General features: G+C 42.3%; 1 long non-coding RNA gene across 1 annotated transcript; it reads left to right on the forward strand.

The window, feature by feature from the left end:
* The first annotated feature begins 334 nt into the window (after positions 1-334).
* On the forward strand, positions 335-10,794 carry LOC110089467 (uncharacterized). Its single transcript, XR_012080988.2, has 3 exons — positions 335-7,401; positions 8,890-8,968; positions 10,066-10,794. It is a non-coding gene; the product is annotated as an uncharacterized LOC110089467 (long non-coding RNA).
* Positions 10,795-11,515: the final 721 nt, after the last annotated feature.

Raw genomic sequence — 11,515 nt, forward strand, 5'->3', positions numbered from 1 at the left:
GCAGCGCTTGGCCTAGATAGGCCTGAAAACCTTCCAGTTAAGGCCTTGCTTCCAGGCGAGCCACATTTAATTGTCTGTAAAGGATCTGTTTGTCAACCAGAAGTCCCAGCACGGAGAATATTTGGGATGTTTAGACCAAGAAATAGGGGAAAAAATTCTTTGTTTGTTCATTTGCTTGCTTGCTTGTTTGTTTAAAATATTTTTATCCCACCTTTCTCTTTAAAAAGAACCCAAGGTGACGCCCACTCTTCAGAAGGAAGAATGTTGGTTGTGTAGACGCTCCCAGTTCTGTTTTCTGTCTTCTCATTCTGACCTGCCTCTCTTCCAGGGAAAGAAAAGATGGTCATCGTAGTCCAGAACATCGTCAGCGTTCAAGTGTGGAACAACTTCAGACTAATTTACAAAACTTCTTCCCCTTGACCTCCCAGTTAAGGAATGCCATACACATGGAAATCATGTGGTGAAATAATCAAGGGCATCGTTCTGCTTCAGAACAGCAGCACTTATGCTCATCCAGAGCCTTGGGGCAAAGAGGGGGAGACTATGCTATCAGCTGATAGAAATAAAAGGCTCCAGTGCCCATTTCTGTCTGTGTCTGTGTTTATTTGTTAGAATGGATTTCTCCATATTTCAATGACTGGCTCAGTTTTATATTATGCAGATTGAGAATGGGGATTCTCTAGATATTTTTCTTGGTGTTGGGGATCTCTGGAAGGCTGATGCCTGGAATAAGCAGAAAAGGTCATTTAAAGGAAAAGGATGTTTATTGTAAGATCTCCATCGAGATAAGCGTGATAATACGAAGGATGGTCCAGCAAGCTACATCCTTGGGAGGGATGGTGAAAATGTCCTCCTAAGGAAAGCTGCTGGTTGGAGAGCTCAGTAAGGCAGAGAATGGAGGCAAAGGTCAGGGGTTCGATTCCCCGCTGGGTCTTGTATTTTATTTATTTATTTATTTATTTATTTATTTATTTATTTATTTATTTATTTATTTAGTTAGTTAGTTAGTTAGTTAGTTAGTTAGTTAGTTAGTTAGTTAGTTAGTTAGTTTTTATTTATTTAGTTAGTTAGTTAGTTTTTATTTATTTATTTAGTTTTTATTTATTTATTTATTTATTTAATTCGATTTATATCCCGCCCATCTGGTATATTTTTGTAGGAGAAGACCCAGCCTCTGTGGCCTCGGGCGAGCTGTAAAGCCCTACAACACTCCGAGAGGAAGGGGCTAGCAAACCACTTCAGTAGCTAGAATAACCTGGATGGAAGGCGTCACCGTAAATCAGAATTGACTGGACGGCATGCAATTATTATAAAAAGAAGACAGGCCAGACAAGACAAAGAGGGAAACCCATTAGGAGGCCCTCATTATCTTTCTCCACTGCTATCTTCCCCCACCCTGTTAAGCATCACTGCAGACTTCCAAGGAAAAAGGAAAGGAAGTTTTTTAGAATACCTCTGTTGAGGGATCGATCGTACATAGGTATGGTGTGCTATGACTAAGTACTTATGTGGGAGAAAAGAAGAATAGGATGGGTGGTAGGAGAAAGTCAAGTCAAACACACACACCCAAAATACCCATCTACAAAAAGAGAAGACGCATCTTGACAAGGCAAAAGGGCGAACACATGAGGTGGCTTGTGCTGGACAGATTGACAGTCCCCCCAGCCCAGAAAGGTCCCGCCCACCCAGTCTTTCTCCAGGCAGCATACGAGGTTGTAAAAACTCCAACCATCCAGACCTGGTCATGTTGAGAGGCAGAGATTTTGGTCTTAAGCTCCGCCTCCCCGGCTGTTTTTAGCATCCTTGTTTTCCTACAGAGTGCCACTAAGGGAACGGTACAAATGGACCAGCAGCCTTTCTGTAGAACCACCCTCTGGAACGGCAGGTCCAGCCTCCCTTAGACACAGCCGGCTCACCACAGCTGGTGGGCCCTGCTTTATGACCTGTGGTTACCTAGGCATTCACAAGGGAGGAAGTGACAGCTAATGATAGTAAACCTTTCTGGGCCTAAGTAGCGGAGAGGACAGATTGGTGGGCTCCATCAGAGCTCCCTGGCCACTGGTTCCTTAGAAAATCAAGGGGGGGGGGCTGGGTTGAAAGAACATCTCCCAGGATGTCCACGACCTTACCACCTCCAAGGGAGCCAGAAGCATCATACCAGCACCTCCTTGAATCTGGGACCTCTTTTGGATATGGGAGGTCTTGGCCAGTTTTGCTTCTGGCAGGTGAGAGATTGGAACGCAAATGCATCCGTAGTGAGACTGTTGCTCCGTCTTCCACAATATTCCCTGCTATGAATGGTAGCTTCTCAAAGGCGAGAGAACTGGGTGTGTTTGCGGTGATGTTATTTATCTTATTTATTCTTCATTGGCTTTATTTATAGGCCGCCTTTCTCCCGATAAGGGATCCAAGGCAGCTCACAATAGTAAAAAGAATGGGATTAAAAACGCAAGAAGTTAAACATTAAAAAAAATTATTAATAAACTATCAGCTAATTAAAATATAGTTGAATCATCAAAAGCAAATCAACATTTAAAAAACTATCTTAACTTTAAAAAGGCATTCAGGGACTCAATGAGGATTGTTAAAAGCCTGCCTAAAGAGATGGATTTTCAGAAGAGGGTTACAAAGGGGGACCACCCGGTATCGAGCTGATTGGAAGGCTGCCATGGCATCATTGATATAATCCATCCATCCCAAATTCTGGTTACAGTATGTTGATTTTCTAAAATATTAGCACGATATGAAACATCCACTGATTGCTAAAGATAGTTCGCTCAGACGATGAGATCTCACAGCTAGTGTGATTTTGGGGAGTTAGCATCCTTAAAAAGCTTTGCCCATTGCTGAAATCCTCTCTTCGTGCCCATTTCTTGGGCCTGAGTTTCAAAGCCTGTTCTGATTCGGGCTGGGAAAGAAACCTGTCTCGGTTTGTTTCCTCTAACAACGTTTCCAAATTTAATCAGATCAGGTGGAAACGTGCATCAGATTAAGACTGTTCAAATGTGTCAGAAACCCAAGAAATCAGGAGATCAGCTAGAACGGGGGTTGTTTTTGCTGGCTCCCCCTTCCGATTCCAGTATATCGTCAAGTTTGGTTTGCACTGAAGGTCTTATGTAAAGATGGAGAGCTATAAATTGAGAGAGGAGGGACCTTGAGGCTCATAGTTTGTTCACAGTGACTACCTGGACGAAACAGGCACAAAGTTGCGGTCTTCCTCACTTGAATGAAATGCATCCTAATTTTCCCTAGATTATAAACATACATTCTAATTTTCTGCACCAGTACACATAAACAAATACATGCCCTCCATCTTTCATTACCTTTTTGCTGATGTTTGTAAGTGGCTGCCCTAAAGTGGTTGAAATGAAGAACATCTATCTCTTCTCTTAAGTTAATTCATAATTGTATTCCCTGATTTTGACACCATTTGGGTTTTTTTAATAAGGGTACATGATTTATTCGTGGTTGTTAATATTGATAATTTTTTGGGCTGGTGGGTTACTGGTTTTGCCGTAAACTGCTCAGAGTAGCACCTAGTATTAAGTCAAGTGCTATAGTCAGACATTTGTATCTGTGGTATTGACGGTTTCACTTATATGTGGTTTGAAAATATTAAAAAGATTAAAAGAAAAAACAATACAATGGTGCCTCGCATTGCGACGTTAATTCGTTCCAGCGAATTAACGCTGTTGAACGAAAACGTCACAATACGAAATAAAAAAGCCCATAGAAACGCATTAAAACACGATTAATGCGTTCCTATGGGCTTAAAACTCACCGTTCAGCGAAGATCCTCCATAGTGCAGCCATTTCTGGTGCCTCTTAAGCGAGGAATCTGTCCCAGAAAACAGCAGGCAGCCATGTTTTTCCCCCGGTGGCCATTTTGAAACCACCAATCAGCTGTGTGAAAATGGTTGCTTTGCGATGATCAGTCATCGAAAATACCCCATAGGGAACATCGCAAAATGTTCGTCGCAAAGCGATTTCATCGCTAAATGGAGCGATCGCTATGCGAGGCATCACTGTATATATATTTACTATGTATTTATCAGAACTGGCCACTAGAGGGAGCCAGAGATAATGCTATGTATTTTTCAACAACATGAATATAAAGCATTGTATCTCCGGCTCCCTCTAGTGGCTGGTCCTGGTAATGCATATTGAAAATACTTTTTTCTGGACTCCCCCCCCCCTTTTTACCATGCTATGTGTAGTGTTCACCATTATCCATGGTCTTCTGCATCCATGGTGGAACTTGGAACCAATCTCCCATGGGGATCCTACTGTAAATAAATAAACATCTTTCCCCAGGTCACATCCTCATCTCTTCTTGCTTGCTGCTGACGGAAGCTGACAGCATTAATATCTCTGTCATGCCGGATCCATGGTTACCTCTGGAAGGAACGGAAGTCAAGATCATTCCAGAAGGAAACATAGAAGATGTTTTTGCCTGCTGCTGGTTCCGAAGGGAAATGTCCAACAACAGTCTCATCTTCATCTATGAACTGCCACCAGAGTCCAAATACCATTATGGAAAATTCTATACCGGGCGTGAGACTATAGGATTGCAGTGCTCCCTCCACATCACTGGTCTAACGATGGAGGATGAGGACTTATACCTACTCCACAAGCAAAGATATGAGGAGTTTCCATCTGAATATGGGGACACATTCTTAATGATCAGACATAAAGGTTTTGTATACATTTCCTGCCTAAGGCCGGATCCTATGATCCTCTCTTAACAATACGTTGTAAGCCGTACTGCTTAAGAATGATTAATGCTGCCATTTCCAGAGTTGCTTACTGCCCAACTCCACCCCTACTTGCCCAAGGAGTCCCTCATAACATTGGTGCATACATTGGTCCTCTCCCAGATTGACTACTGCAGTGCTGTCTACATGGGGCTTCCCTTTGACGCTGATCCAGAGATCGCAGGAGGTGGCTAATGCAGTGGCCAAACTGGTGGCTGGTATAAGTGAATTTGGCCATATCTCTCCAGTCCTAGATCACCTGCACTGGCTACCTCTTGGGTCAGATTCAAGTTTCTGATGATCACCAACAAAGCCCTCCATGGTGTGAACCATACAACTTATTGGGGCACCTTTTCTCAATGTCATTGACCCACACCACTAGGTCCACCCAGGTAACGCTCCTCTGGGTGGCCACTCTGAAGGAGGCCAGAAATTCATCTAGTAGAACCAGGGCCTTCTTGGTAGTGGCCCTAACATCCTGGAACCAACCCCTCGTGGAGCAGTGCCTTGCTCCTCCCGTCCATGTTTCAAGCACTTCTTTTCAGAGATGTCTTTCTCGGTTCCTCGCTCTGATTTTTTTTTTTAATCCATTCTGCTTATAAGTTATAATTCATGCACCTTGAGCTTCTGCTATTGTTTATGTGTTCTATTTTGACTTGATGGCTTGCCTGTTTTATCTCACTGTAAACCTCCCAGAATAATGTGTTGCGCTACTGGGACGGTATATAAAATTTAAGAAATAAAAGTGAAAACGCCATGCCCGTGACCTTTCAGCTGTAGATGTAGGTAGGAAACTGAGGCAGGACTAGCCTACTCATGACCCAAATGGTTTCTTCACCCATCCTTTATAGACGCAGGAAGGTACATGACCCCTGGCTTTCTTTCTTGCGTCCAGAGAACACTTAGAGTTTCGCTTCTGAGTGTTTTGGGGAAAGGGTTTTGAATTCTTGCGAAGGCTCTTTGAAAAGTCCCCTTGAACAACTGGGGAAAATGCCTTGTACAGGAACCATAATGAGATGCTGATGACCATGGCAACTTATCTGTAGTCCTTTGTCGTGATTGTTATTATAAGCCGCCCAGTTGCCTTTGAGTTATGGCAAACCTGTGAATGAGCGATCTCCAGAACATCTGTTCTTGTAAATTCAAGATTGTGGCTTCCTTAGGGAGCAAATCCATTTCCTACCTGGTCTTCCTCTTTTCCTGTTGCCTTTCCTAGCATTCCAAGTGGTGCCTTGCTTAACAATTGCCTCACTTAATGAGGAAATTGCTTGATGATTAGGTTTTTGCGATCGCAAAAGCAATCGCAAAACGATGGTTTAAATGGGAAAAATCCGCTTCACGATGATTGGTTCCCTGCCTCAGGAAAGCATTATGACGATCTAAAAACAGCTGATTGTCGAGTTTCAAAATGGCTGCCAGGTATACAAAATGGCTCCCTGCTGTTTTTAGGAGCCATTTTTCGCTATACAGGCATCCGAAAATGGCCGCCCCTATGGAGGATCTTCGCTGGACGGTGAATTTTCAGCCCATTGGAACTCATTGAATGGGTTTCAATACATTTCAATGGGCTTTTTAAATTTTTGCTTTACGATGTTTTCACTCTACAGTAATTTCGTTGGAACGAATTAACATTGTCAAGCGAGGCACCACTGTATTGTCTTTTCCAGCGAATTTTGTCTTCTCAGGCCCATCGGTGAACAACTTTCAGTTTTCTCATCAGGCACATTTCTCACACTTACAATTTCTCCGTAAGACAGGCCAGCCTCGTTGCAGATATAGGCAAGATCTGAGGCAAACTGTGTCTCTCTCTCTCTTTTGAGCCCAGTTTGGACGTTCTCTCTCTCTTTCCTTTTTTTTTTTAAGCTGGGTGTGTGTGTGAAACTAAAATCAACCAGCACAAGGAGTGGGGTCGTCCTGAGAGAAATTATAGAAGAGATGACCTCTGAGTTTCCAAAAAACCAAACTATGTATGTCCCTTTGAATGAAACGAGGTGGTGACTGTCCAGAATCAGAGCTGAGACTCTAGTTACTTTTGGAAACAACAGGCCGGGCTGATGTCCTGTTTCAAAAGTAACTCAGTGAGGAGGAAGATAATTACTTCATAGGCATAATGAGCTGTACAGTATGTTCTAGTTACTTTTAAAAGGCATTTCAAGGTGTTCTTGAAGTCGTCGTGACAGACCGTCTTCAAAGTCTATGTCACTTGCTAATGAAATGTAAGCATTTAATAAAAAGGAAGGGGAAGCAATGGAAACGAAGCCTTGCAATCAGTAACATGAAGTACTTCCTTTTTCAATATTGTAATGAGTAATGACAAGGGGTTCCTTTTCAAAGATTGTAATAAGTAATGTGAAATGTTAGTTTCTTTTTTAAAAAAGAGCTTTCCAGGACTGAAGGATAGTCTAGGGATCTTTGACTGAATCCAGATTAGTTAGAGGAAGCACCCATTGTTCTACTTCCTGCTTCTTATCCTGTTTTACCTTGTGCCTTTAGAAGAAGAAGAAGAAGAAGAACATCATCATGCAACATCAAATAAAGTCGAGGCATCTGATGTGATTAAACTAATTCTTATTGTCGGCTGTCTGGTAGGACTTGCTGTGCTGGTTGGGTTTATTGCTTACCACACTAGCACACGTTCTGCAGGAAGGTAATATTGATTTATTTATGATCCAATGTAATATTTTTCAGAAATGCTTTCCTTCCTTCCTTCCTTCCTTCCTTCCTTCCTTCCTTCCTTCCTTCCTTCCTTCCTCACAAGAGCAACCTGAGCAACAAACAGTAAATCAGTCCCACAAAGTGGGAAAGCAGAAATAATTCAAGAGGTAAAGCAACTCGGGCACATATTGGCTAAAATCCTGTTGCTGGGCTTAGTAAGTCACACTAAAGTCCATTGAATCAGTGGGGATTTGGTGAGCCTACGGCTTCATAAGTTCCATTGATTGAATGGGTGTACTCTAGTTGTGACTTACTACGCAGAAATTGTACACGGAGCAGGGCCACTTGAACGGATGGAATTTGCAGAAGAGCTGGCCCATCAAACTTCCAATGATCCAATGCACCTACTCTAGTGCAACTTAAGGCCTAATCACACCTGCCAAAAAAACCCCAGTTATATTGATTCTTTCCATGCATTTGCTGAACATTTATTTTTGCAGTCATGTAAAAATATATACCAGTGCAAATGTCCTCATTATTTTTTTAACTATATCAATTGATTTCCTCCTATCTGAACCATTACAGCAGGCTACACTGCTCTTAATTTTGTATCGATTCATTTTCTCTCTTGGGGCAATCAGGCCCTGCCTTGTTCTCTTTTTTAAAATAAGAAAACTGATACAGTACATAGACAGTGCAGTAAAGAGGTCCAAGCCTTCTCTCCTCCTCCCCTTTTCCCTTCTCTCCTTTTCCCGATCCCTTTGCAAAGTATCATGAAGAGCAGGGATTTAAAAAAATAAAGAAAGAGGAGATGCAACATTCCTTTCTTTACATTTCAATGCAGGGAATTTTTCTCCTCAAGCCATATTTTACCCATAAGAGAGGCAGTACGTATCTTTTGAGTTGTCTCCTAAGATATGTGTTCATGCCAATTTGTCAGTATATCTTTAAAAGGTTTTTTTTTTTTTAAAAAAAAAGAGTACAAGCACAGTGGCCATGAAGTGGCCACAGCACCTAGAAACCCACCCCGTTTACAAAGGAAATAAATTGACAGCAATGTTCACACAGGCCGAAATGATGAGGAATTGAATGATTCATCATCGGTACAAAATAGAGCAACCCTCTATTTGACACTAAATTTTGCACAGTGCCTAGTACAGAATTAGTGACTCTTGGAGAGGAGGAATCATTGCAGAGGGTAAGAATAGGGCAAACTTTAAGGGGAAAAAATACCATTAATTATGTTACTAGGCATCAAATGTAATGACAGTGCGGGAGGAAAGATTTTTGAACTTGCTTACAGAAACTCCTAAATCTGGTTTCAATGAATGTTGTCTGCCAGCAGCTCTGCTCTGCTCCAGTCCTATACATGCAGAGACTATCTATGCATTACACATTGTTGCTCCTTTTGTAATAAGCTTCACCTGTGATAGGGAACAAGGTGAGGTTCTCACTCTTTATTTCTCCCTTTCCCCCCTAGTAGTGATATATTACCGGGAGGTCCCATTCGGTATATCAGAGCTGGTTCAGGAGCTGGATAAGCACCCAGTATTCTGTAGGTGAGTGCTCGAACGCTATCATTCTGAAACCTATCTATTTATCTCCTATATTTGTGTCCCACTTTTCCACTCAAAATCATGCTTAGGGAAGCTTACAAACTTAAAGGAACAAAAATACATGAATCCGCATTTCCCGGAAAAAATATTATAATCCTATAATAATAATGATGATGATTTTAATTTTTTCCCCAGGAAATGTGGTTTCAAGGCAATAAGGTGCAAGAGTCCATTAAAAAGAAAACCCCAGTCAGGCAGACAATCATTCAGAGAAAGCTTGCCTGAAGGGAAAGGTCTTCATCTGCTTGCAAAAGGATAATAAAGATGAGGCCAGTGGGTGGCCTCCAGTGGGTGGGAGTTCCAAAGTCTCGGAGCAGCCACAGAGAAGGCCCTCTCCTGTGTCCCCACCAAGTGCACCTGTGAAAGTGGTGGGACCGAGAGACGGGCATCTCCTGATGATCTTAACACTCAAACAGGCTCATGAAGGGAGACATGGTCCTTGAGTTAGCTTGGGACCAAGCCATTGACGTCCTTATAGGTTAGAACCAGCACTTTGAATTGTGCCTGGAAACAGATCGGCAGCCAGTGGAGCTGCTGTAACAGGAGTTTATATGATCCCTGTTAGTAACCTGGCTGCCACTTTCTATAGGCAGCCCCATGTATAGTGTGTTACAGTAATCCAGCCTGGATGTAATTAAGGCATGTGTTGGAAAGAGCCGATGGCTTGTGACGTCCCATGCTGCAGCCAATCAGTGCTGCACTTCTCCATCTTCAGCTGGAATAATACAGCCCTGCTATTTGCAATGCAATATTTCTAAATGACAAATGTTCCTTTCTGGACTACAGGTATATTAGCTATATGAATCCAGAGACTGTAGCTCAAAAAGGGAACGTTTGTCCCTTGGCTTCAACATTGTGAAACATCATCCAACTCGGGATTGTCACTCTTTATTCAGACAATAGTTGGTGAGATTTTGGTTTTCAGCCAAATGAAAGAACGGTGGCAGAAAAGACTGGGAAAGAGGGGTGGAGATATTATGGTGTGATGGTGCAGGATCCCATCTTGATTTGCACCACCTAAAATCTCTTTGCTTCTACAGGAGAGCGAGTGAGCAGACAGTCAGAAGACCAGGGATAGGCTGGTCTAAGTAAGTACGAGTTTGGGAAGATGGGGAAAGAAGCATCAAACAAATCCACAGACCATCTACATGACCAGCTCCAGATGCCCTCTACATGGAGATCACGACAAAATAATCACAGACTTTCTCATGGCTTCAAAGCACCAACGGGGAAACTTACCCAGAACCCCAGGAGACAAATGGACCATCCTGTCTGCTAACAAAATAAAAGCTTCCAGTGCCCACTTCTAGCTGTATTCAGGTTCTTCTGCCAGCACTATTTCAAATAGTTTCTTCATGTCCTACAAGCTGACGGCCATAATTTTACCACAGACAGATCAGGGAAGGACGGAGGACAGTCGGCCATGTTGTATCCATTGAAGGTTGTTGCTTAGAATAACCAGCAAAAATTGTTTTATGAATTTGTTGTTAGCCGCCCACAGTAGACTTTGTTCTAGATGGGTGGGATATACCATATTTTTCCATGTATAAGACTATACTGTTGTCTAAAACCTTTAGACCAGGCTTGTCCAACCTTGGCCCTCCAGATGTTCTTAGACTACAGCTCCCAGAAGCCTTCACCACCACCTCTGCTGGCCAGGATTTCTGGGAGTTGAAGTCCAAGAACATCTGGAGGGCCAAGGTTGGACACCACTGCTTTAGACTAAAAATTGAGGGTCATCTTATACACGGAAGTAAGCTGAGGAGAGAAAAAAACAAGCAGGGATCAAAGTGATCCTGCAGTCCTTTGATGCCTTTCCCCCTACACCTGCTGAGCCCCACTTATTTTTCTTAATTTTGGATTAGAAAAGGGGGGCGTCTTATACACGGAAAAATATGGTAAATTAATTAAATAAATAAAAGCCATCTAGAGAAAAGGAATCGTTACAGTAGTATCTCTGTATCCACCTGTGGATGCAGAAAAAAGCGCAGATGATAGCAAACACTATTTTGATAGTGAACGCTATATATAGCATGGTGCCTGGCTCTCTCTAGTTGCCAGCTCTTGTAACTTCATCTTTAGAACTATATATTTCTAGGATTTTTTAAAATATGTTTCATATTTTCAACTGTGGATAAGTGAATCAGTGGATACTGGTCCTGTGAATAAGGGGGTTCCATGATATCTGATGTCCAATCAGGTTGGCCAGAGAAGCATGCAGTAGTAGAAATGCTTGGGAGGGAAAGAGAATATTACTGAGAGCAAGAATGTCCATCTATATAAAAAGATATATGCAAGATAAAAGCTGAACAACTTCATTGTTCTTAGTTATCCACGTCCTGCAAGCACACAATCAGAGCCATGACTAAGGCTGGCCAAGTGGGCCTTTAACATATGAGGCCAAAAAATAGATGGCAAAAGTTTGGTGTCAACTGTGCTGTGTATAAAGCTTCAATATAAATTGTGATACACAGTAAAGCAATTGTCCTT

This window comes from Pogona vitticeps, chromosome 9 (assembly GCF_051106095.1).
Source record: "Pogona vitticeps strain Pit_001003342236 chromosome 9, PviZW2.1, whole genome shotgun sequence".
In the NCBI taxonomy this organism is placed as follows: Eukaryota; Metazoa; Chordata; class Lepidosauria; order Squamata; family Agamidae; genus Pogona; species Pogona vitticeps.